The 6,000-nt window shown below is 45.2% G+C and overlaps 1 protein-coding gene across 2 annotated transcripts in view; it reads left to right on the top strand.

Annotated features, from left to right (window-relative positions):
* Positions 1-2,629: 2,629 nt before the first annotated feature.
* The window catches only part of LOC125448198 (calcitonin gene-related peptide type 1 receptor-like), a 115,192-nt gene continuing 111,821 nt past the window's right edge, over positions 2,630-6,000 (top strand). For both annotated transcript variants that reach the window (XM_059643412.1, XM_059643411.1), the window contains exon 1: positions 2,630-2,763. The gene's annotated coding sequence lies outside the window, so the exon portion shown is untranslated. The remainder of the gene's footprint in view (positions 2,764-6,000) is intronic.

The raw sequence follows: 6,000 nt of genomic DNA, 5'->3' as shown, positions 1-6,000 counted from the left end.
GTTCTCTCATTTCAAGTGGTTATTAGGGCATTACTCTTTCTTAATCTTTCTGGTTAATCACATTTGTAAATCTTGAGTGCATTCAAACATCAGAGATGGGAATTTTGTCCTTCCGATCCCTACATTTCCAGCTTTCAGCTGTGCACTGAGTCAGACAGCTGGGGTCAGTGGGCTCAGAACCTGGAACAAGTTAAAATAACAGGATGAGAACTGGCTGTCTGGATCATGACATTTGCCAGGCACCAGCCTGCAGCTAAGGAGTCCACAGGAAGAAACTCCCAAGATCATTTCCTGACCTTGTTGGGACACTGCAAGGATTGTCACCAGTTGGTTCCTGCCCGCAAGAGCACGATTAGGCAAAGAACTTTGCATGTCTTCCTGTTATATATTGCCATCCCAAGAACAGATACTGCATTCTGTCAGGAAATTTCCCTCAGACCCATCCAACCCAAAGGGATTGATTTCCTCCACAGGATCAACTGAGTTGTTAAACCACTTAGAGTCATAGAATCTCTACAGTGTGGAAATAGGCCATTCATCCCATTGAATCCGCACTGACCTGCTGAAGAGCATCCTACCCAGACTCTTCCCGCACACCATCCTTGTAACCCTGCATCTCTCATGGCTAATCCACCGAACCTACGCATCTTTGGACTATGGGAGAAATTCAGAGCAGCTGGTGGAAATCCACACAGGCACGGTGGGGGGGAAAGTGCAAACTCCAAAGAGACAGTCACCTGGAGGAGGAACGAACCCAGGCCCTTGGCACCGTGAGGGCAGTAGTGCTAACCAATGAGCCACCGTGGCACTTGGCAGTTGCTTTGCTGAAAATGTGTGATAGCTTGAATTGTATCCTTTGACAGCAGACTCCTGGGATGTTTACCTTGATTAGGATTGGGTTCTACCTTTCCCAAACTGGTTTAAGCTTAGGGCTACCACTGTCTATCATTCAGGCCCTGGCCCAAGGCACCCAAGTGAAAACTACAGTGAGGCCAATGAAAGATGGTGTGGGAGTATGGTGAAAGCAGTATTTTGTGTTTGAATGAAAGCAAGTCAAGTGCGCCAGCAGACCGAGCATGTTTCCCCCACACCTATTGAAAGGCATTAACTGAATCTGAAGGCCCTGCTGCACCGATTTGGCTGCTCTCCTCAAGCTCCAAGCCATCAGCTGAAAAGCTATACACTCTTCTCTGAATATGCTTGCAGTTCAGCTGCTCCATATGGCCAATGACTTTGCAGGGCACCACAGCAATTTTGACCTCAGAATCTTGCAGGTGAGTGTTGTGACCCATCTTGCATATCAGCCAAACTATTGCTGGCAAGTGTATTAAACAGCTTGTTGGTTCAAGGTGTGTCTTCGGAGCCCTGTTTCTCATGAATTCAATTCGTGATGTCGCCTTGAATGTATAGGGCACCGTGTCAAAACCTGAGGGTCACACAAACCTTGGAAGGATTGTGGATTCTGGGAAAGATACTGAAAGACCTTAAGGGAGCACAGGCAGGTTTGTTGCCCAAGATATTTAATACAGAGAAGTATAAAGTGATTCATTTCAGAGGATGTTTTTAGATTAGATTTCCTACAGTGTGGAAACAGGCCCTTCGGCCCAACAAATCCACACTGCCCCATGGAGCATCCCATCCCCCGATAACCTTCACTCCCCTGAACACTATGGGCAATTTAGCACAGCCAATCCACCTAGCCTGCACATCTTTGGAAAGTGGGAGGAAACCGGAGCACCAGGAGGAAACCCATGCAGACACGGGGAGGATGTGCAAACTCCGCACAGGCAGTTACCCGAGGCTGGAATCGATGCCGGGTCCCTGGCGCTGTAAGGCTGCAGTGCTAACCACTGAGCCACTGTGCCGCCCTAAGGAGTAATATAAAACAGAGTACAATTCCAAAGGTGGCACAGGAGCAAAGGGACCTTGGAGTACGGAGTATGCACACAAAGCATTGAAGGTGGCAGGACAGGCTGAAGCCTCCAAGCCAACTCCTGTGGCCTGAGGCAGACATGAGAGGAGGGGTTTCAATATTGATGTTAGTTCAATATGATGCTTACACAAGAGTGTCTCGGGTGCCATTGAATCAGTTCTGCATTTACTTGCTGTAGGCTCTGAGAGTCAACTGAGGCTGCAGGGCTGTCACAGCAAAGATCAGGAATTTGGTTTGGCCTTGTCAGCATGCCTCCCTGTCTGGCTTGCTTCCCTCTCTGGGGAGCAAAAGGAGTCAGATACTTCAGAAAGGCAACAGATGCCAAAACAGGCACATGGCTAAGTGTCTTCAGTTTGCCACATTTTCAGAAAGCTATTTTTGAACTTCTAAAGTTTGCACGATGTGCTAAGGTGAATGGCTCTGATCCAATAGGAAAGAGCTTCCTCAACAGGTTCCCGCTTTACAATGGGAACATTTCAGGACTGTTTTCCACTTCCTGCTGCAGTTGTTAAATGATCTGAACTGTATTGTCTGTGCATGTTTGAATTCATTATACACCAAAAGCCTGATCTGGATCTAAAACCGGCTACAACATTTGTCTGGAAAGTGCTTTGCCTTGCAGAAGACTGGGCTGAACTCTGTGCACAGACACATGCACTTCCTGTCCTGTAGTCTCTCCAACATTGTTGAACCTTCCCCACATTGTTATGTTATATGCATTACTGTGATGGGATACAAGCTGTACTTAGGCTGCTGTGGACTCCATGTAATGTACATTATATTTGCTGACCATTGAACTCATTGGCAATGGGCATTACTGAACTCAGCAGGTAAGATTATTTTATCATAACTGCTACAGAGAGAAGAATTGAGCCTGGAAATTTCCAATCTCCATTAATTTAACAAAAACCTTCCTTGTGCCTCATATCTATATCACATATATTGCAGTTGGCGATGTAGGCAAAGTCCAGGCTATTATGAATGTCATCCCAGGATGTGAAACTCCTGTCGCCACTAATCTGTGAAGTGCTTCTTTATTCTGTGCCTCTCTCTTGTTTCATGTTTTGTATCAGCTTGGCTCAGTGGTGGTGCTCTCAGCTCTGAGTCAACAGGAAGCATTGTCCCTATTTTAGGTTCACCCTCCAGTGCAGTACTGTGGGATGCTGCATCATTGGAGCTGATGTCTGGAAAAATGAAATTGGAACATACAAACTGAAAGAGACCATTTAGCCCCTCAAATCTGTTTGATTGTTCAATTAAAGCGTGACCTTTGTCTCACATCCCAAAAGAACACAAGAGATAGAAGCAGGCAGAGTCTATTCAGCCCTTGAGTCTAGTCTAATACCATCATGGCTGATCTTAGAGTTCAACTTCATTTTCCTCCCTGCATCCAGTGATTCCCTGAGAGATCAAAAATCTATAAAACCCCAGCCTTAAGCATATTCAATATTGAATACAACACAACCCTCAAGGGTAGAGAATTCCAAAGATTCACAATTTCTTGTCACCTCAGTCCCAAATGATTGGCCTTTATCCTAAGACTGTATCCCTGTGTTCTTGATTCCCCAGCTCGCAGGAAAAATATCCTTTCAGAATCTTGTGTACTTGCTTTTTGAGTTTTAAAAATATTAATTCACAGGATGTGGGCATCATGGGCTGGCCCATCCCTAATTGCCATGGAGAAGGTGATAGAGATCTACCTTCTGAAACCACTACTATCTGTGTGGTATAGGTGCACTTACAATGCAGCTAAGGGTTTTGACACAGCAGCACTGAAGGGACAACGTTGTATTTCAAAGTGAGGATGGTGAGTGGTTTAAGGGGGAAGTTGCAGGGGCTGGTGTTTCTATGTATCTACTGCATTGTCCTTCTAGATGCTAGTGGTTATGAGTTTGGGAGGTACTGTCGATGAGATTTTGGTGAGTCATTGCGAATCAAGCCGTTGCATGGTTCTGGATGGTATCACACTCCTTGTGTTGCTCGAGCTGCACCCATCCAGACAAGTGGAGAATATTCCATTACACTCTCGGGGTGAGTTACTTAGTGCAGAATTCCTAACCTCTGACCTGGTCTTGTAGCCACTGTATCTATATGACTAGCCTACTTCAGTTTCTGGTCAATGATAAGCCCCAGGATGTTGACAGTGGGGTGTTCAGAAATGGTAATGCCATTGAATGCCAAGGGCTGATGGTTAAGTTCTGTCTTGTTGGAGATGGTACTGGTGTGGCACAAAAGTTATTTTTTACTTACTTACCCAAGCTGGAACGTTGTCCAGGTCTTGCTGCATGGACTACATTCAGCATCTGAGAAGTCTGAATGACATCAAACACTGTGCAATCATCAGCAAACATCCCCACTTCTGACCTTATGATGGAGAGAAGGTCACTGATGAAGCAGCTGAAGATGGTTGGACTAAGAGCACTACCCTGAGGAACTCCTGCAGAGATGTCCTGTTCTTGCTCTTCCTGATGTACATTAAGGACTAGGCCTTGGTTTGCAGGGTATGGTCTCAAAATTTACAGACCACACAAGAGCAGGTAGCAATGTGAAGAGTGAAGACAACTGTATAAAAAAAAAGGAAGGTGATGGCCGAGTGAAATTATCGGGAGACAATTAATCCAGAGACCTTGGTAATATTCTGGGGACCTGGGTTCAAATCCTGCCATAGCTGTTGGTGGAATTTGAATTCAATAAATATCTAGAATTCATCATCTAATGATTACCATTGGTAATTGTCAGGAAAAGCCCATCTGGTTCACTAATGTCCTTTAGGGAAGGAAACTGTCATCCTTACCTGGTCTGGCCTACATGTGACTCCAGGCCCACAGCAATGTGGTTGACATTTAATGCAATTAGGGATGGGTAATAAATGCTGGCCTGGCCATGACACCCATATCCCATGAATTAATTTTAAGAAAAGAGAATAGACAATGGTAGAATGAGTGAATGAGTGGCAGATGAAATTCAATACAAAAAAGTGGTTCATTTTGGTAGGAGCAGCAGAGAAGGACAATACAAGATAAAGGTGCTGCAGGAACAGAGGGACTTGGGGGTTGATGTGCAGAAGTCTCTGAAGGTGACAACACAGGTTGAGTGTGGTTGATCACACATTCAGTATCCAAGGTTTTAACATCAAAGACATAGATTACAAGAGCAATGAGATTATGTTGAATTTATATAAAACATTGGTTTCACTGGAGTATTATGTCCACTGTGGGCACCACACTTCAGGAAAGTTGTGAACACACAAGAGCGAGTGAAGAGGAACTTCAGTTATGTGAACAGATTGCAGGGAAGGGGTCTGAGCAGAATAGATTGAGACAAACTATTCTTCCTCGTTGAAAGGATCGAGAACCAGAGGCCACTGATTTAAGATAATTACTAAAAGAAGAAATGGTGACATGAGGAAAATCATTCTCAAGCTGCATGTTGTTTGGATTTGATGTGTTGCCTGATGGAGTGGTGGAGGCAGCTGCAATTGAATCTTTCAAGATGCAATTGGATTGTTTTCTGAAAAGGAAAAATGTGTAGGCTACAGAGAAGAAAAGAAAATGGCATTCGGTGATTTGCTGTCATGGAGAGCCAGCACAGATGTAACAGGTCAAATGGCTCCTTCTATACTTTTTTTTATTCACTTGTGAGATGTGGATATTGCTGGCTGGGCCCAGCATTTATTGCCCATCCCTAGTTGCCCCTTGAGAAGGTGGTGGTGAGCTGCCTTCTTGAAACGCTACAGTCAGCCTGCGGTAGGTTGACCCACAATGCCCTTAGGGAGGGAATTCTAGAATTTTGGCCCAGCAACACTGAGGGAACAGCAATATATTTCCAAGTTGGGATGGTGTGTGGCTCAGCAGGAAACTTGTAGGGGCTGGTGTTCCCATGTATGTGTGCCCTTGTCCTTCTAGATGGAAGTGGACATGGGTTTGGAAGGTGCTACCTGGGGATCTGCAGTGCATCTCGTAGACAGTACACACTGCTGCTACTGAGTGTCAGTGGTGGAGAGAATTGATGTTTGTGGATGTGGTGCCAATCAAGCAGGGGGTGCTTTGCCCTGGATGTTGTCAAGC

Source organism: Stegostoma tigrinum, chromosome X, assembly GCF_030684315.1.
Source record: "Stegostoma tigrinum isolate sSteTig4 chromosome X, sSteTig4.hap1, whole genome shotgun sequence".
Lineage (NCBI taxonomy): Eukaryota > Metazoa > Chordata > Chondrichthyes > Orectolobiformes > Stegostomatidae > Stegostoma > Stegostoma tigrinum.
The sequence above is the reverse complement of the archived record's forward strand: the minus strand, read 5'-3'. Positions and strand labels throughout refer to the sequence as shown.